The following is a 21,198-nucleotide window of genomic DNA, read 5'->3' as shown; positions in this document are numbered from 1 at the left end:
TACACATATATGTATCCATATGCATACCATACATATTCAGACAAATATTTGGATATAAATAAACACACATATACAAACATATGAAATGTAAAAGGGGGATCATCTACAGGATTCTGATTATTTTAGAAATATATATAATATAATCAATTTCTTTCATGTTAGACCATACAGACCCAATTCATTCTTTCATTCCCTTTAATGACTGCAATTTTTAACTAGTAAAATCGTTTTATATTATTGGAAGTAGTAATGGAAATCTCCACCTCAGAGCCCTACCAAGGCAGATGATTACCAGTGACTTCATCCAGATGCTACTTTAATGTGGAGTTTAATATGTGGCAAAGGAGCAAATCAGGAAGCTGAGGGCTGATTTATTAACTAAAGAGTCTTAAACAGTGAGATGGACAAGGTTTTGTTTCTGATTTTTTATTCTTTTGGCATTTGACTTTTATTAAAAGGTGACATTGAAGGTAGCCTCCTGGACAATATTTGTCTTGTCCCCAAGACAGAATAGACTATGAACTCTGTTTCCATTTTGAAGTATACCCTTAGAAAATGATCCAATCTCTTTACTCCCCCTCATGTCATCTCCAAATTTTTATTTTTTTATTTATTTATTTTTTTCATCTCCAAATTTTTAAATGACACAGCAGTGAGATCTTAAAGAACACAATTAAATACATTATTTCAGGGCTTATCATGATCTGAGAAATAAACAGTTCTTTTGTTTTTATATGTTTAACTAAATTAGATGAGTGCAACTTGCCAACCCGTTAGCATTTGAATTTTAAGAGGAGGAAGCAATTCTGGGGGAAAGGAAGTTTTCCGAAGCAGGTGTAGAGACATGGAAGTGGGCTGGAACTGACTGAAAGAAGACAGATTTATTGGCAGGTTGAAGAGTCTGGAACACTTGGAAGGGGTTACCAATATTCTTGAGATAGAAAAGGGACTCCAATTAGTAGCATAGATTTACTTTGAATTCATTCCAAAGGGTTGCTGTACTGATTCAAAATCATCAACGGCTTTACTTTGTATGTACATATGCATGCATTATTTATTTCAGTTAATTATGGTATCAATTCCTTTAAGATTTTGGTTCTTATATATACCCTATCTCTGTAGCATTTTTTTCTCTTATATATTACATTCCAGAGAAAAGCAGTTATTTTAGGTCAGTACACAGACTTTGGGCTGTCAAGTATTGAATTTGGATCCTCCTCTGAAGGTACTAGGTTTACCATCAACTTGGCCTTTGATGCTCATTTGCAGATGAATGGGAGGGATTCGTGTTTGGGAGGTTGAGGAGAGGCTATTAACTATGGCTGGATTTGCCACAGAATAAAAACACCCTAATAAAAATAAGAAGCAAAAATGAGAGGAAGTCCAAGTGTATAACCAGATACTTAGTTGATTCTGTGCAGAGTAAAGGAGGGCTATGGCAAAACTCTGTGCTTCATTCATGCCTGAATGTCTTTTACCTCTGGCATATGTTTCTGCATTTGTGTCTTCCTGTCTGTGTATTATTATGTGTCTATGGTGTTTTTACATATTTAGCTGAAGAACAAGTAGGTTCATCCAAGTGAATTGTGAGGCCACGTCGAGGTCTGGAGTTCTATAACTCTGATTCTGTGTTCATATGTATTTCAGTGTATATCTGGTATAGATGTATCCTGTGTGTTTATTTGTTGCACTGTATATGCATGTTTGCACTGCAAGTTAGCAAAAGTCTCTCCCTCATCCTATGACCTCATTGGAGTTAGGCAGGTATAGGTCTGACTTGCATTCTTGCATCTGGCCATGCTTGGAACTGTCAAAAGTTGGGAATTGTCATGGAGTGAATCAAAGTTGATAGCAACTGTGACGGTTAATTTTATGTGTCAACTTGTCTGGGCCACAAGGTGTCCAGATATTTGGTCAAACATTATTCTGGGTATATATGAGGGTTTGGGGAAATTAACATTTGAATCAGTAGACTGAGTAAAGCAGATTGTCCTCCCCACATGGGTGGCCTTCGTTTAATTAGTTGAAGGCCTGAATAGAAAAACAACAACAACAACAACAACAACAACAAACTGACCATCCCATGACTAAGAGAGAACTCTGCCTGCCTAATTGTTTAATCTGGGACATCCACATTGCTCTTGACCTGCTTTCAGACTCAAACTGAAACATCAGCTGCTCCTGGATCTTGAAGACTGCCAGCTAGAATTGTAACTACACCACTGGCTTTCTTGGGTATCCAACTTGCTGACTGCAGATCTTGGTATTTTCAGCTTCCTTAACACATGAGCCAACTCTTTATTTTACATTTATATATATATATGAATATATATTGTGTATATATATACACATATACTGCATTTAATATCTATCTGAAATATACTTTATATATTATGTATTAAATATATGTAAATATAAAATATATATTAATATATTTACAATATATAAATAATATAACAAATATATATATTTCCTATTGGTTCTGTTTCTTTGGAAAATTCTCACTAATAAAGCACCCCCAAAAAAACCTGTCCTGTTGTGGTATGCTTCTGGAAACTTGCTTAGCAATGGAGCTTTAGAAGTGAATTTCGGGAAGCCTAGACAGAGGGAGGAGACTCTGAATGTTGCACAGCTCCCTATCACCTCTCCCACCTGGCATTAATTCAAGAACCGAGACAACTCAAATCAAGATTATAGTAGTTTGAACTTGCCTAAAATATATGCAAGGGAACTTTCAAACGTATGTGAGGAGCAGCCCCTAAATTTCTTACACCTAAAAATGGCCTATTCAGGAGTGAATTTTTATTTTCCCTGGATAGTCTCTTCTTTTTCTATTTATCCCTCATCTTCACCCTGAAATATGTGTATTTAAGCCTCTTATAGTTTTGACATTCCTAAATAATTCAAATGTAAAATGGTTAGAAATGGGAATAAATTGAGGTATTTTTAAAGAAAGTCTTATAGAAAGTATTTCTTTGTCAATTTCTAATTTGTTTTGACTTAGATAACATGCTCCAAGGCAGATTTTTCAATCTCATGAAACAGTATTGGAAAAAAGGAAATGACATGCTTCAGTCCTCCTACCTTCCCTCTAATCGTGTTTTTCTGTATTTTGACTAAATAGAAGAATGCCAAAGTAAAAACTACAACCCATTCTTGAAGGAACATTGATCCTTTGCGGGACTCTGACATGTACTGGGTTCTCTAGCAAGGAATTTGTTGGGATTGTAATAAGGCACATAGCACTTGCAGAAAAGAAATTGGAATCTGATTATCAAAAGGTGGTTAAATTCAATTCAACACTCAACACCTCTGAGCTGGAGATAGAATTCTTTGGAAGCTCCTCCTTTGGCCGCATGGACCAGATCGACCAGCACCAGAAATGCTTCTCACGATTTCTCATTTAAGAATGATCCCTTGCTCTCCAGACAGGAGATAGCATCTTCTAATGCTTGAATATTTCATGTTTCTGTTAGTTTTAACTTTTCATGCTTTTTAAAAGATCTTATATTTTTATCTTATTTTTATTTTAACCCAAGTATAGTTAGCATACAGTGTTATAATAATTTTAGGTATATGATACAGTGTTTCAACAGCTCTATACATTACTCAGTGCTCATCTTAACAACTTTTCTCTTAACCTTCATTATTTCCCCTCTCTACCTACCTATCTCCTCTCTGATAGTCATCAGTTTGTTTTCTATAGTTAAGAGAGTCTGTTTTTTGGTTTGTCTCTTTTTTCCCTTTTGTCCATTTGTTTCTTAAATTCCACATATGAGTAAAACCAGATGGTACTTTTCTTTCTCTGACAGACTTATTTTGCTTAGCATTATATTTTCTAGCCCTATCAATGGCAATATTTCGTTTATTTTTTATGGCTGAGTAATATTTCATTGTGTATATACTCCATTTTCTTTATCCATTCATCTATCCATGGACACTTGGGCTGCTTCCGTAATTTAGCTTTTGTAAATAATGCTGCAATAAACATAGGAGTGCATATATCATTATCATTTCAAATTAGTGTTTTTGTATTCTTTGGGTAAGTACCCAGTAGTAGAATTACTGGATCATATGGTAATTCTATTTTTAAGTTTTTGAGGAACTTCTATACTGTTTTCCATAGTGGCTGCACCAATTTGCATTCTGACCAACAGTGCAGAAGCATTCCGTTTCCTCCACATGCTTGCCAACACTTGTTTCTTATGTTTTTGATTTTAGCCATCTGACAGGTGTGAGGTGATATCTCATCATGATTTTGATTTGCATTTCCCTGATGATGAGTGATAGTGAGCATATTTTCAGTGTCTGTTGGCCATCTGTGTATCTTCTTTGGAGAAATGCCTGTTCATGTCCTCTGCCCATTTTTTAATTTGATCATTTGGGGGGTTTCGCTGTTGAGTTATATAAGTTTCTTACATATTTTGGATAGTTATCCTTTATCAGATTTAGCATTTGCAAATATTTTCTCACATTCGGTAGGTTGTCTTTTGGTTTTGCTGATTGTTACCATTGCTGTGCAGAAGTTTGTTATTTTGATGTAGTTCCAGTAGTTTATTTTTGCTTTTGTTTCCCTTACCTCAGGAGATATAGCTAGAAAACTGTTGCTAGGCCAATGTCGGAGAAATCATTGCTCTCTTCTAGGCTTTTTATGGTTTTAGGTCTTACATTGAAGTCTTTAATCCATTTTGAGTTTATTTTTGTATATAGAATAAGAAAGTGGTCCAGTTTCATTCCTTTGCATGTTGCTGTCCAGTTTTCCCAAAATCCAGTTGTTGAAGAGATGGTCTTTTCTCCCATTGCATATTCTTGCCTCCTTTGTCAAAGATTAACTGACCATATAATTATAGTTTTATTTCTGGGCTCTCAATTCTGTTGCATTGATCTATGTGTCTATTTTTGTGCCAGTACTATGCTGTTTTGATTAATACAGCTTTATAGGATATCTGGAAATCTGGGATTGTGGTACCTCCAGTTTTGTTCTTCTTTTTCAAGATTGCTTTGGCTACAAATTTTATGATTATTTTCTATGGTTCTGTGAAAAATTCTATTGGTATTTTGATAGGTATTGCATTAAATCTATAGATCGCTTTGGGTAATATAAACATTTTAACAATACTCTTCCAATCGACAAGCATAAAATATCCTGCCATTTGTGTCATTTTCAATTTCTTTCATCATTGTTTTGTAGTTTTCAGAGTATAGGTCTTTCACCTCCTTAGATAAGTTTATTCCTAAATATTTTATTATTTTTGATGCAATTATAAATGGGACTGTTTTATTAATTTCTCTTTTTGCTACTTTATTATTAGTGTATAGAAATGCAATGGAGTTCTGTATTTTGGTTTTATATCCTGCAAACTTACTGAATTCATTTATCAATTTTAGTAGTTTTTGGTGGAGTCTTTAGGGTTTTCTCTATATAGCATCATGTCATCTGCAAACGGTCAACGTTTTATTTCTTCCTTACCAGTTTGGATGCTTTTTATTTCCTGTCTGATTGTGGCAGTTAAGACTTCCACTACTGTGTTGAATAAAAGAGGTGTGAGTGTACATTCTTGTCTTGTTCCTGATCTTAGGGGAAAATCTGTCAGTTTTTCAGCATTGAGCATATTATCTGTGGGTTTGTCATATATGCCCTTTATTATGTTGAGGTATGTTCCATCTAAACCTACTTCATTAAGGGCTTTTAACAAGAATGGATGTTGTACTATGTCAAATGCCTTTTCTGCATCTATCAAATAATCACTTTTTTAAAATCTTTTATTGATGTGTTATGTCACATTGACTGATTTGTGAATATTGAACCAACCCTGTATCCCAGGAATAAATCTACTTGGTCATGGTGAATAATGCTGTGATGTATCGTTGGTTTCCATTGGTTGTTTTTATCGTTGTTTTGTTTTGTTTTTTTGGAGAGAGAGAGAGAGACATTACACCTGTGAGCAGGGGGCTAGGGGTGGAGAGGAGAGGGAGAGGGAGAGGGAGAGAAATGATCTTAAGCAGGTTCCACACTCAGCACAGAGCCCAACAGGGCTTATGACCCTGAGATCATGACCTGACTGAAACCAAAAGTCAGTCACTCAATCAACTGAGCCACCCAGGAGCCCCTAGATTCTTTTTTTAATATTTTGTTGAGGATTTTTACATCTTTTTTTTTTTTTGCAATGTCTTTATCTGGTCTTGGTATCAGGGTAACGAAGCCTCATAGAATGAATTTGGATGCTTTACTTCCTCTTTTATTTTTTGGAATGGTTTGAGAAGAATAAGTATTAACTCCTTTAAATGCTTGGTAGAGTTCACACATGGCGGCTTCTGGTCCTGGACTTCTCTTCGTTGAGAGAGTTTTGATAAGTGTTTCAAATTCATTGCTGGCAATCAGTCTGGGGAGGTTATATGTATAGGAATTGATCCATTTCTTCTAGGTTGTCCAATTAGTTGGCATATAATTTTTCATACTCTCTTAAATTGTATTTCTGTGGTATTGGTTATTTCTTCTCTCTCATTTATAATTTAAAATTTTCTCTCCCTTTTTAAGCTAAAGGTTTATCAATTCTCCTCTTTTCAAAGAACCAGCTCCTGGTTTCATTGATTTAATGTTTTTTCTCTTTTTTTTCGTTTATATTTCATTTATTTCTGCTCTGATCTTTAGCAATTCCTTCCTTCTGCTAATTGGGGTTTTGTTAGTTCTTTTTCTAGCTTCTCTAGGTGCAACATTAGGTTGTGTAAGATTTTTCTTGTGTCTTAAGTTGAGGCAACATTGCTATAAACTTCCCCATTAGAATTGCTTTGGCTACATACCAAAGATTTTAGATTGTTTTTATTTGTCATTTATATTTGTCTCTGCGTATTTCTTCATTTCCTCCTTGATTTTTGGTTGACCCATTTATTGTTTAGTAGCATGTTATCTAACCTCCTTAGATTTGTGTTCTTTCCAGATTTTTCTTGTGGTTGATTTCCAGTTTCATAGCATTGTGGTCAGAAAAGGTGCATGATATGACTAATCTTTTTGAGTTTCTTGAGACTTCTTTTGTGGCCTAAACCGGTATCTCTACTGAAGAATACTCCATGTACACTTGAAAAAAATGTATATTCTACTGTTGTAGGATTGAACTTAATATATATCTGGTAAGTCCGTCTGGTTCAAGTTGTCATTCAAAGCCACTCTTTTGTTGTTGATTTCCTGTTCGGATGACATGTCCATTGTAAATGGGGTGTTAAAGTCCCCTACTATTAATTGTATTACTACCCATTATTTCCTTTAAGCTTATTAACTGCTTCATGTGTTTGGGTGTTCCTATGTTGGGAGGATACATACAATTATTTATAAATATTTCTTGTTGGACTGTTCCATTTATGTTTATATAGTGTCCTTCTTTATATCTTGTTACAGTCTTTGTTTTTTATTTAAATTCAATTGATTAACATATAATATATTGTTAGTTTCAGAGGTAGAGGTCAGCAATTCATCAGTCTTATATAATGCCCAGGGCTCATTACATCACGTGCCCTCCTTAATGTCTATCACCCAGTAACCCCACCCATCCCTCCCTCCCCTCCAGCAACTCTGATGTTTCCTATGATTAAGAGTCTTTTATGGTTTGTCCCTTTTCTGATTTTGTCTTGTTTTATTATTTTTTTCCTCCCTTCCTTATGATCCTCTGTTTTGTTTCTTAAAGTTCACATATGAGTGAGATCATATGATAATTATATTTCTCTGATCGATTTATTTCACATAGTATAAAACCCTTTAGTTCCATCTATGTCATTGCAAATGGCAAGATTTATTTTTTTGATGGATGAATAATATTCCATGGTGTGTGTGTGTATATATATATATATATACACACACACACACCACATCCATGGTATACCATGGTATACCATTCCATGGTGTGTGTGTGTGTATATATATACCACATCTTCTTTATCCATTCCTCTGTTGATGGATTGCTGGGCTTTTTCCATAGTTTGGCTATCATGGACTTTGCTGCTATAAACATTGGGGTGCAGGTGCCCCTTTGGATCAGTACATTCATATCTTTAAGGTAATCTCTACTAGGGCAATTGCTGGGCCATAGGGTAGCTCTATTTTCAACTTTTTGAGGAACATTCATGCTGTTTTCCAGAATGGCTGCACCAGTTCACATTCCCACCAACAGTGCAAGAGGGTTCCCCTTCCACCACATCCTCACCAACATTTGTTGTTTCCTATCTTGTGAATTTTAGCCATTCTGACTGATGTGAGATGGTATCTCATTGTGGTTTTGATTTATATTTCCTGATGCTGAGTGATGTTTAGCATTTTCTCATGTGTTTGTTGGCCATCTGGATGTCATCTTTGGAGAAACGTCTGTTCATGTCTTCTGCCCGTTTCTTGATTGGATTATTTGTCCTTTAGGTGTTGAGTTTGATAAATTCTTTAGAGATTTTGGATACTAGCCCTTTATCTGATAAGACACTTGCAAATATCTTCTCCCATTCTGTCAGTTGTCTTTTGGTTTTGTCAACTGTTTCCTTTGCTGTGCAAAAGCTTTGTATCTTGGGCAGCCCCAGTAACTCAGCGGTTTAGCATGCCTTTGGCCCAGGGTGTGACCCTGGAGATCCAGGAACGAGTCCCACTTCAGGCTCCCTGCATGGAGCCTGCTTCTCCCTCTGCCTGTGTCTCTGCCTCTCTCTCTCTGTGTGTCTGTCATGAATACACAAATAAATAAAATCTTTAAAGAAAAAAAAAGAGCTTTGTATCTTGATGAAGTCCCAATAGTTCATTTTTCCTTTGTTTCCCTTGCCTTTGGAGACATTTCTAGCAAGAAGTTTCTGTGGCCAAGATCATAAAGGTTGCTGCCTGTATTCTCCTCTAGAATTTTGTTGGGCTCCTGTCTCATATTTAGGTTTTTCATCAATTTTGAGTCTATTTTTGTGTATTCTGTAAGGAAATTGTCCAGTTTCATTTTTCTGCATGTGGCTGTCTAATTTTCCCAACACTATTTGTTGAAGTGACTGTCTTTTTTCCACTGGATATTCTTTGCTGCTTTGTTGAAAATTAATTGACCATAGAGTTGAGGGCCCATTTCTGGGTTCTCTATTTGTTCCACTGATCTATGGGTCTGTTTTTGTGCCAGTACCACACTGTCTGAGGATTACAGCTTTGTAATAGAGATTGAGGTCTTGGATTGTGATATACCCAGCTTTGGTTTTCCTCTTCAACATTCCTTTGGGTATTTGGGGTCTTTTGCAGTTCCATACAAATTTTAGGAGTACTTGTTCCAGGTCTGTGAAAAAAGTTTATGGTAATTTGATAAGAATTGAATTAAATGTATAGATTTCTCTAGGTAACATAGATATTTTAACATTTGTTCTTCTAATCCATAAGAATGGAATATTTTTCCATTTCTTTGTGTCTTCCTTAATTTCTTTCATGAGTAGTCTATAGTTTTCTGAGTACAGATCCTTTGCCTCTTTAGTTAGGTTTATCCCTAGGTATCTTATGGGTTTCGGTGCAGTTGTAAATGGGATAAACTCCTTAATTTCTCTTTCTTCTGTCTCAGTGTTAGTGTATAGAAATGCAACTGATTTCTGTGCATTGATTTTATATCCTGCCATGTTGCTGAATTCCTGTATGAGTTCTAGAAATTTGGGGCTGGAGTCTTTTGGGTTTTCCACATAGAGTATCATGTCATCTGTGAAAATTGAGAGTCTGACTTCTTCTTTGTCGATTTGGATGCCTTATATTTGATTCGGATGCCTTATGTTTCTTTTTGTTGTCAGATTGCTGAGGCTAGGACTTCTAGTACTATGTTGAACAATAGTGATAGTGGACATCCCTGCCATATTCCTAACCTTAGAGGAAAAGCTCAGTTTTTCCCCATTGAAAATAATATTTGCTATAGGCTTTTCGTATAGAGGGTTTATGATATTGAGGTATGTACCCTCTATCTCTACATTATGAGGAGTTTTAATCAAGGAATGATGCTGTACTTTGTGAAACGCTTTTTTTTTTTTTTGCATCTACTGAGAGGATCATATGGTTCTTCTACTTTCTTTTGTTAATGTTGTATATCACATTGGTTGATTTATGGATATTGAACCATGCTTGCAGCCCAGGAATAAATTCCACTTGGTCGTGGTGAATAATCCTTTAAATGTACTGTTGGATCCTATTGGCTAGCATCTTGGTGAGATTTTTGGCATCCGTGTTCATCAGGGATATTGATCTGTAATTCTCCTTTTTGGTGGGTCTTTGGTTCTAGGATCAAAGTAATGCTGGCCTCATAGAAAAAGCTTGGAAGTTGTACCTCCATTTCTATTTCTTGAAACAGCTTCAGAAGAATAGGTATTAATTCTTCTTTAAATGTTTGGTAGAATTCCCCTAGGAAGCCAGCTAGACCTAGAATCTCATTTTTTGGGAGATTTTTGATTACTCCTTCAATTTTCTTGCAGGTTGTGGGTCTGTTCAGATTTTTTGTTTCTATTTTGTTTCATTTTTGGTAGTTCCTACATCTCTAGGAATGTGTCTGTTTCTTCTAGATTGCCTAATTTGTTGACATATAGTTGCTCATAATATGTTCTTATAATTGTTTGTATTTCTTCAGTTTTGGTTGTGATATTTCCTCTTTTGTTCATGATTTTATTAATTTCTGTCCTTTTTCTTTTCTTTCTGATAAGTCTGGCCAGTGGTTTATTGATCTTATTAATTCTTTCAAAGAACCAGCTCCTAGTCTCATTGATCTGTTCTTCTGTTCTTTGGTTTCTATTTCATTGATTTCTGCTCTAAACTTTATTAATTATCTTCTCTTGCTGGATTTAGGCTTTATTTGCTATTCTTTCTCTAGCTCCTTTAGGTGTAAGATTAGCTTGTATATTTGAGACCTTTCTTGTTTCCTGAGAAAGCCTTATTTTGCTATATACATCCCTCTTAGGATCATGTTTGTTGTATCCTGAAGGTTTTTAACAGTTGTGTGTTCATTTTCATTTGTTTCCATGAATTTTTTAAATTCTTTTTTAATTTCCTGATTGACCCCTCTTTCTTTAGGAGGATGCTCTTTAGCCTCCATGTATTTGAGTTCTTTCCAAATTTCCTCTTATGATTCAAGTTTCAAAGCATTGTGATCTGAAAATATTCAGGGAATGATCCCAATCTTTTGGTCCTGGCTGAGACCATCTATGTGACCCAGTATGTGATCTATTCTGGAGAATATTCCATGTGCACGTGAGAAGACTATATAGTATGTTGGTTTAGGGTGGAATGCTCTGAATATGTCTGTGAAGTCCACCTGGTCCAGTGTGTCATTCAAAGTCCTTATTGCCTTGTTGATCTTCTGCCTAGAAATCTGTCCATTGCAGTAAGTGGGGTGTTATGGTCTTCTACAATTATTGTATTATTGTCAATGTGTTTCTTTAATTTTGTTATTAACTTGTTCATATAATTGGCTGTTCCCATCTTAAGGGCATAAATATTTACAATTGTTAGATCTTGTTGGATATATCCTTTAATTATGATATTGTGTTCTTCTTCATCTCTTATTACAGTCCTTGGTTTAAAATCTAATTTGTCTGATATAAGAAACTGTGAACCCAGCTTTCTTTTGATGTCCATTAACATGATAAATGGTTTCCTACCCCCTCACTTAAAATCTGGAGATGTCTTTGGGTCTAAAATGAGTCTCTTGCAGACAGAATATTGATGGGTCTGGGTTTTTTTATGCAATCTGATACACTGTGTCTTTTAATTGGGGCATTTAGCCCATTAACATTCAGAGTAATTATTGAAGGATATGAATTTAGTGCCATTGTATTACCTGTAAAGTTACTGTTTCTGTATATTGTCTTTGTTCCTTACTGGTCTATGTTACTTTCAGGCTCTCTCTTCACTGAAAGGATCCCTTTTAATATTTCTTGCAGGACAGGTTTAGTGATCACAAATTCTTTTAGTTTCTGTTTGTCCTGGAAACCTTTTCTCTCTCCTCCTATTTTTAATGACATCCTAGCTGGATAAAGTATTCTTGGCTCTTTTCTCATTTAGCACCCTGAATATATGATGCCAGTCCTTCCTGACCAGCAAGGTCTCTGTGGATAGATCTGCTGCCAGTCTAATATTTCTACCCTTGTAGGTTACAAACCTCGTGTCTCAAGCTGCTTTCAGGATTTTCTCTTTGTGTCTGAGATTTGCAAGCTTCACTATATATGTCGGGTTGTAGGCCTATTTTTATTGATTTTGAGGGAGGTTCTCTGTGCCTCCTGAACTTGGATGCCTATTTCCTTCCCCAGATTAGGGAACTTCCCTGCTATAATTTGCTCTGATATACCTTCTGCTCCAACCTCTCTCTTTCTTCTTCTTCTGGGATCACAATCATTCTAATTTTGTTTTACTTTGCGGTATCACATATCTCTCTAATTTTCCCCTGGTGATCTAGTAGTTATTTATCTCTGTTTCTCAGCTTCTTTATTCTCCATCATTTTGTCCTCTATATCACTAAATCTCTACTCTCCCTCATTTATCCAAGCAGTTAGAACCTCCATGTTTTATTGCATCTCATTAATAGTCTTTTTTATTTCAACTTGATTAGATCCTTATTTTTCCAGAAAGGGATTCTCTAGTGTCTTCTGTGATTTTTTTAAAAGCCCTCTTAGTATCTTTATAATCATTATTCTGAACTACTTCCTATAATTTATGTCCATACTGATTAGGTCCCAGGCAGTCAGTACTGCCTCTTGTTTTCTTTTTTGAGATGAGCTTTTCTGTTTTGTCATTCTGTCCAGAGAATAGATGAATGAGAGAACAAAATACTAAAATGGCAACAATGACCCTAGAGAAAAATATATTAAACAAATCAAAAGAGACCCAAAGCAACAACAAAAGATTAAATAAAGAGAGAATATAAACAGACAGGTGGATTGAACAGAGCAATACACTATATCCTGAGTGTATTTTGGTCAGTTTGTTAAAAGAAATTACATTTCAAAATTATATATATATTCAAAAAAATAACATTAAATACATTGAAAGGATATAAGTATAAAGTTAAAAAGACTTTCACAAAAAAAAAAAAAAGGAAAGGGAGAGAATATGATCACATACTGCAGAGAACAGAGCCATATACTAGATTCTGGGTGTATTTTGGTCTATTTGTTATGAGAAACTGTATCCAAAAATTGTAAACAAAGAAAAAAATTATACGAAAATAAAATTAAATATAGTGAAAGGATAGAATGTAACTGTAAAAATAAAAAAAGACTTTTAAAAAATATATTTATTCATTTGAAATAGATACTGAGAGAGAAATTATTCATTTGAGACAGATACTGAGAGAACATAAGCAGGGGGAGGGGCAGAGGGAGAGAGAGAAGCAGACTTCCCACTGAGCAGGGAGCCCAATGTGGGGCTCTATCCCAGGACCCTGGGATTATGACCTGAGACAAAAGTAGATACATAATCATCTGAGCCATCCAGGAACCCTGAAAATTTAAAAAGATGTTTAAAAATAGTTGATAAAATAAGAAATTCATTGAAAAAAGAAAGAAAAAAATTAAAATTGAAAGACTAAAGGATGGTGGGGAAAACAAAACAAAACAAAACAAAAAAAACCCGTGAATTCTACATGCTGTTTTCCCCTCTCCTGAAGCTTTGTAGTTCCCTAGGATCAGTAAACGTGGTCTCAGCCAATGATCTTGCTGATCTTCTGGGGGACAGTACTGTTGTGTTGATTGTCAGGTGTCTTTTCTCTAAGCAGAACTGCACCACCCTTGCCTGGGGGCCAGGCTAAGTAATCGGTTCCAAATTGCTCTACCTGGCTTTTGTTCCCTGAAGGCATTCTGCACAGCATTAGAGGATGAGAGTGGAAATGGTGGCCTCCCAATGTCCAGCCCTGGAGCTGAAAGATCTGGGATCCCTTCTCAGTGCGCCCTCAGGGAAAAGCAGTCAATGACTCCTCTCTCTTTCGTCTCCATCTGCTCATCCAGCCTGTGACTGAGCATTTCTGTCTCAGGCACGCAACCCTGTTTCCATTCTCCAAACCCTGCAGACTCCTGTGGCTGCGCTGCTCCTCCTGGGGAGATGGAGTGGGGGTGCCTAGAAGGTGGAAGGTCTCAGGATGGTTCTGCCCTTTGTTAGGCCCTTGGTCAGAGAGCAGTGACCATGTAGTCGTTGGTAGTTTATGGCAACCCCAAGCTGAGAGCCCACTCCTGGGCCTACTGATTGCAGCCAGTTTCCCTGCTTTGATGCCTGGGAACTCTGCTGCTGTCAGGCACCCCTGGTCTTCCTGTGACCCTAAGGTTCCTGAGAGCACTGTCCCACCTAGGAATCTGCCCCACTGAGCCACCTGAGCACCTTTCCAGCTGGGACATCACTCACCAGAGCAGACTTTTAAAGTTCTGATTTTACACTTTGCTGCTATATCACTTCCTGGTAGCCAGCTGATGGAGGCTCCTTCCCTCAGAAGTTTATCTTCCTACATATTGAATTCACTTTTCCACACTTCCTACCTTGCAGTAAGTGATTGCTTTTCTATTTGTAGAATTGTCTCTATTATTTTCTAGATCTCTGGTTGAGTTTGCAGGTGTTCAGAATGATTTGATAGCTATCTAGCTAAATTCCTGGGACCAGATAAAACTAAGGTCTCACACTTCTCCACCATCTTGGACCTCCTCAGTCTTTATTTTAAAGTGTATTTTGTCCAGGGATGCCTGGGTGGCTCAGCAGTTGAGCATCTGCCTTTGGCTCAGGGTGTGATCCCAGGGTCTAGGATCGAGTCCCACATCAGCCTGCTTCTCCCTCTACCTGTGTCTCTGCCTCTCTCTCTCATGAATAAATAAATAAAATATTTTTTAAAAAGTCTATTTTGTCCATTATAAGTATTGCTACCCTGGCTTTCTTAGCACCATTATCGATAGATGTTTTCCCATCCTTTCACTTTCAATCTTCTTGTGACTTCAAGTCTAAAATAGGTCTCTTATAGGCAACATATAGATGGGTCTTGCTTTTATATCTATTCCATCACATTGTCTTTTGATTAGAGTGTTTAGTCCATTTATATTCAAAGTAATTATTGATAGGTATGTATTTACTACCACTTTGTTGCTTGTTTTATGGTTATTTTTGCAGTTCTTTATTTCTTTCTTTTGTTCTCTTATGCTTTGTAGGCTTTCTTTTGCAATATATTTGAATTCTCTCTCTATTTTTTGCATATTTATTACTGGTTTTGATTTGTGTTTACCATTAGGTTTGATTATAACATCTTATGTATACAGTAGAACATATTAAGTTGATGGTTGCTTAAGTTTGAACCCATTCTTTACACCTCTATCCTCCCCCCCCCCATTTTAGATATATGGTGTAATACTTTACATTCTTTTATTTTTGTGAATTCCTTGACTGATTTATATAGGTATACTCAATTTTACTATTTATGTGCTTCCTACCTTTCTCATGTCTCCTTAGAGTCTTTCCATTCAAAGAGTCCCCTTTAATATTTCTTGTACAGCTGATTTTCTTAAACTTTGTTTAGGAAACTCTTCATTTCTTTTATTCTGATGAATATCTTGCTAGATAGAGCATTCTTGGCTGTGGGTTTTTCTTTTTCTTTTCTTTCTTTTTTTTCCTTTCAGCACTTTGAATATATTATGCTATATATTCTTGTGGCCTGCAAAGTTTCTGCTAAAAAATGAGCTGATAGCCTTATGGGCTTTCCCTTGTATATAAGTGTCTACCTTTCTCTTGCTGCTTTTAAAGTTTTCTTAAATACTACTTTTTGCTCTTTTAATTACTATGTGTCTTGGTGTGGACCTCATTGTGTTGACTTTTGGGAGGGGTGCTCTCTGTGCCTCTTGGATTCAGATTTCTGTTCCCTTCTCTAGATTTGGGACATTTTCATCTATATTTCCTCCACTAAGTGTTTTTCCCCACTTTTGTCTCTCTCCTCCCTTTGGAATCCCTATAATGCAAATGCTATTACCATTGATAGTGTTCCTAAAGTCTATTTTAATTTCTTATTATTTTTTTCTCTCTCCTGTTCATCTTGTTTTTCATTATTCTGTCTCACAGGTCACTGGTCCATTCTTCTGCTTCCTCTAGTCTACTGTGTATTCACTACAGTGTATTTTTAGTTTCTGTTTTTGAGTTCTTAATCCTTGTTCTTTTTTTATGTTTTCTATCTCTTTGTTGAGCGTGTCACTGTGGTATTCTCCTTTTTTCTCAAATCCATTAAGTATCTTTCTGATCATTCCTTTAACTTCTCCATCAGACTATTACTTATCTCTGTTACATTAAGCTCTCCTACTGTGACTTATCCTATTCTTTCATTTGGGACATATTCCTCTGGTTCCTCACATTGTCTAACTCTGTGTCTATTTCTATGTGTTAGGAAAGTCAGCTACATCTCCTGCTCTTAAAAGTAGTGGCCTTATGAAGAAAGGTCCTGTAGTACAATGTCCCACATTCACCAGAATCTAGTATGTATGTTGCATGTGCCCTATTGTTGTTGCTGAGCCATGTTTGCCTTCAGTCTAGTCATCTGTAATAGTTTGGTCCTTGTGTTTTTAGTGTGTCTCTATGGGGCCACCTTGGGCTTGAGTTGAGTCAGACCAGCTGTTAGCCAGAGGTGCGTTGCATTGACCTTCAGGATGCTCTCCCTATGATGTCCCCTGGGAAGATTTCATTAATGGGTGAGGCCTGCAGTCAGACCAGATGTCTGCTCCCATTGCACTGCTGGGGCATAAACTGGTGTATGTTATTATATTCCCTATTCCCCAGGGCAAGAATCACTTTTGAATTATGTGACCCCTGTCAGACTGCTTACATACTGCTAGGTTTATGGGACCACTTTGGATGTTCTCTGGCCAAGGTCATATTGGAGGGGGCAACTGCACAGGAGATTTGCAGGATGCAAGAGCCAGGATGCTTGGTTCCAGCAAGATCCATGCTGGTCTGCTGTGAGAGAGGATCTTCAGCCACTCAGGAAAAACTCCTGCTTATATTGGCCAGGTTGAGTGGGGTGGATCCACAGAAGTGTGCAGGGGTGGGACATGCTGTCAGTAAGCTATGTGGAGAGTGTTGGTGCTATACTGGCTCCCACAGGTGCCTGTGTAGGCAGGAGTCAGGGGAGAAAAATAGCAACTACCAGCTCTTTTGCAATTAGAGAAGTTTCCCAAAGTTACTATGCCTTCTAGTACATGCTCTGAAATTATTAAATATATATTATCCAGGTGTTTTTCAAACAGCTGCTTCCATGCTGTATCCCAGTGATGCTCCTTGTTGTGCTGTCTCTTTAAGGGCAGGGACTCAGTTTCCTATTGCTGTTTTTCCAGAGCTGAGCCTACTGATTTTTTTAAAGTCCCAGGTATTAAGACCCACTGATTGTAAAAACTTGTGAAGCTAGGTTCCTCTGGCCTTCAGAGCCAAGTGTTACAGGGATTTGCTCTCCCAGGGTGTGCCCCTCAAGGCTAGGATGCCCAGTGTGGGATCCTCTCCTTTTCCCTCTTTGCTCCCATGGCATCCTTACCTCCCACAGACAGTACCACAGGTCCTTTAGCTCCTGACCACATCTGTGCCCTTTCCTACACTCTTCCATATAGACTCATTTCTACATTTAGCTATAGAGAATCTGTTTTACAAGGCTTTGGATCATTTTCTGGGTTATTTACACTGATGTGGATGTTATCTAGTTGTATCTGAAGGATGAGGTGAGCTTAGTGTCTTCCTGCTCTGCCATCTTTCCCAGAAGTCCGTGTCTTATTGTGTAAAGTCAGTGACAGTGCCTCATGGGCCTCTCAGTTACTTGAAGATGTTGCTCCAAGTTTCTAAGCGTCTATGCCTAACTAACTCTCTGGACGTTATCTGCAAGATGTGTCTTTTTGAGAGCTGATAAGTCTCTACATATACTCTGGATGTAGGGTCTATAAACTCAAATGCCTAACCGGATCGCTTTAGATTATATAAGTGGGTGTTTTATATCCTTGTGGTGGTCAGATAGATGAGCTGTAGGAACCATGTCAGAAGGGAGCAGGAAAAATATGAATTTATGTGAAACGTTCCAGTTTAGAAATAAAGTTTTCTAATCAAACATCTTTTAAAAGACATGGACCAAATTTTGGAAATTGGATTGGGTTCATGATCTTCTCTTTAACATGTTCTATAAAGTGAGATAAAATGTGATGATAATTAAATGAATGTACCAAAAATTTCTTTTGAAGAAATGTCCTAATCATTCTCAAAACAACTATTCCTTCCTTTGTCTTTTCTTCTTACTTCCTTTTTGCTTTATTAAAATAATAACAAAGAATTTCATCATGCCAGTTAATCATAATGTGGTTCTATATTCTATTACATATGTATTACAAATATTTTTTTTAATTTATTTATGATAGGCACACAGTGAGAGAGAGAGAGAGAGGCAGAGACACAGGCAGAGGGAGAAGCAGGCTCCATGCACCGGGAGCCCGATGTGGGATTCGATCCCGGGTCTCCAGGATCTCGCCCTGGGCCAAAGGCAGGCACCAAACCGCTGTGCCACCCAGGGATCCCATGTATTACAAATATTAAACGTGTACATGTGTATATGTCATAATATAATTGCACATATTGTATAAGAACGATCACATGTAATAGCTAATTATATATTTATAAGTGGCGTGAAATCTACAATTATTCCCCCCACCATCTCCTTTATTTGGAAATCAGGCATTTGGCAATACAAGCATTTAGAATATAATTGTCAACTTGGGAATAAGAATTTAAAAACTGTCATAAAACCTCTGTACTTGGGCAGCCCAGGTGGCTCAGCGGTTTAGCTCTGCCTTCAGCCCAGGGCCTGATCCTGGAGGCCCGGATCGAGTCCCACGTTGGGCTCCCAGCATGGAAGCTGCTTCTCCCTCTGCATCTCTCTGTTCTCTCATGAATAAATCAATAAAATCTTTAAAAACAAGAACAACAACAAAAAAAACCTCTGTACTCTTAGAAAGAAAAATAATTTTCATCTTCCAGACAATCATGTATTAGGTAAGGTAACCCATTGGAAGCAACGCAGTGGAAAGATTGGGAGCTACGATGGCTCCTTAGGAGGTTGCACATCTAACTTTTGAAAAGGAGGTAGGCAGGCATTAAAGCAGAGGTCAACTGTTGTCTTGCAGGCCCAATTACAATGTTCTTAAGTGATTTGAATTTAATGCCTTTCCAGTTTTATTGCCCTTACTGTTGTAATACCAGGCAGAGAATTTTCCTTATTTAAATTACACTCCAGGACTTTGAAGGCTTTTGAATTTTCATCCCTTGTATTAAATAGCATTATGGGATTCAGAAGAAAAGGAAGACCTCTATAGAGATGATTCCAAGAAGTATTTCATAAAAGGAATGAATGCCAACTTACTTTTTATTTGCAAAGATCTTTGGGACCTGTTGTTATTACCCACCTTTCTGGGTTGGACAAGATCATGTCTTACCATACTTTTTTTTTTTTCCATAGACATTTTTCTTATCTAAAGCAGTGGCCACTAAATGTTTCTGAGGTTATTTTCATCCACTCTGTCTGCTTGAGGAGAGTCTTCCTCATTAGCTTGGTCTTGCTGTCTTTCAGACTACAGAACATTCTCAATTTGTGGACGTGTGTGTGTGTGTGTGTATGCATTTCCAACCTCTAATATGGGGGATAATGACAAAATTAGTCACAATACTTGAAGAAATTAAAATTTTATTGAAATCCTAGTCAGATTTTTCATTTTTTCCAGAAATCCCCTTCTTACATAGAATTGAAACTTTTAATAACATAACAAGGATTTTATTTTAGATCTTGTTAAACTAAGCTATGTAGCCTTCAGCCCAAAGTAGAATCAGATTAGAACTGCTGCTGGCTCAGTGGAAGACTCCCACTTCTGATAAACCCCATTTACTAATCTTGCTCCTGTGCTAGAACCCCTTTTGTTGACCCCTTAAGGTTCCTGATGAGGAAAATGTCTTTTTACCCTTGTACTAAGGACTCTCCTTTCAGGGATCCTATGTATTCTATAATCACTTCCCTTGGAGATCCCTCAAGGTGGGAAAGCTCTTTCCTATCTGGTCTAAAGATCCCTCCCCTGAGTTTCAGTCTGTCCTGCAGTCACCTTTCTGAAAACCCCAGTAGAGATCTCCCTTGGCCTGGATCTTTCTGTCAAGTGTAATTACACCAGTGGATTGTTGAAGCTGTTTTAGTCTTTCCACATTGCTTAGGTTTTTTTCACTTACTTAAAAAATCCACATCTAATCTTAGCCTCATTAGAAGACATGGAATTCCCAGAAGGCTGGCCATGACACATCTCACAATGACTAGTGCGTCTCATTAGGTTCATTAATTACTACTTTTAGAGTCCTGTTCTCTGATAGGCCATGCCTGATTCTTCTATTTCTACTTCAGAGGGACAGAGGCGTACTTTACCAGGCCACGTGAGCAAATGTAGCTGGAAATCAGCAAGTGATTTAGTACAACTATTTTTCAAATTGTTTCCTAAAATCTTACTAACATCCCACAATCAAATAAATTTGTGATACATTGCATACTATAGTCCTTTAGGGAAAGTCAACATTTATATAACTCGTTGAAGGCCCTGTGAAGTCCTTCAGTAAAGATATCTGATTAGTTTTTATACCAAGTATATCCCAACCTAATTGGGATATTGAATAATTGAATTCAATTCATTGAATAATCTTTTTTCCCCCCAATAGAAATACCTTTTACTATATTTTACTATTCTCTAGACCACAGATGAGAAAACATGAATTTAATGCTTTATGGGGTCATCCTGCAGTACCACTACTTTTCCAAATCAATGCCCTCTCTCATCTTCTTAGGTGATGGTTTCCCTCCATTGTCTCTCCTTCAAACCTGCAGTAGCCCTTCCACTCTCACTCTGTACTAGTGACTTGATTCTGATTTCACTCACTGAGAAAATATATATAAATATTTTATTTATTCATGGTAGACATAGAGAGAGAGAGAGAGAGAAAGGCAGAGACACAGGCAGAGGGAGAAGCAGGCTCCATGCCGGGAGCCCGACACGGGACTCGATCCCGGGACTCCAGGATTGCACCCTGGGCCAAAGGCAGGTGCTAAACTGCTAAGCCCCCCAAGGGTCCCCTCACTGAGTAAACAGAAGCAATCAGAAGAAAGCTTCTATATTCTCCATCACAAATTTAGTCAAATTTAGTACATGACTTGCACCTGTGCCTTAAATGCT

This window comes from Canis lupus, chromosome 20 (genome assembly GCF_048164855.1).
Source record: "Canis lupus baileyi chromosome 20, mCanLup2.hap1, whole genome shotgun sequence".
NCBI lineage: Eukaryota > Metazoa > Chordata > Mammalia > Carnivora > Canidae > Canis > Canis lupus.
This window is presented reverse-complemented; position numbering follows the sequence as displayed.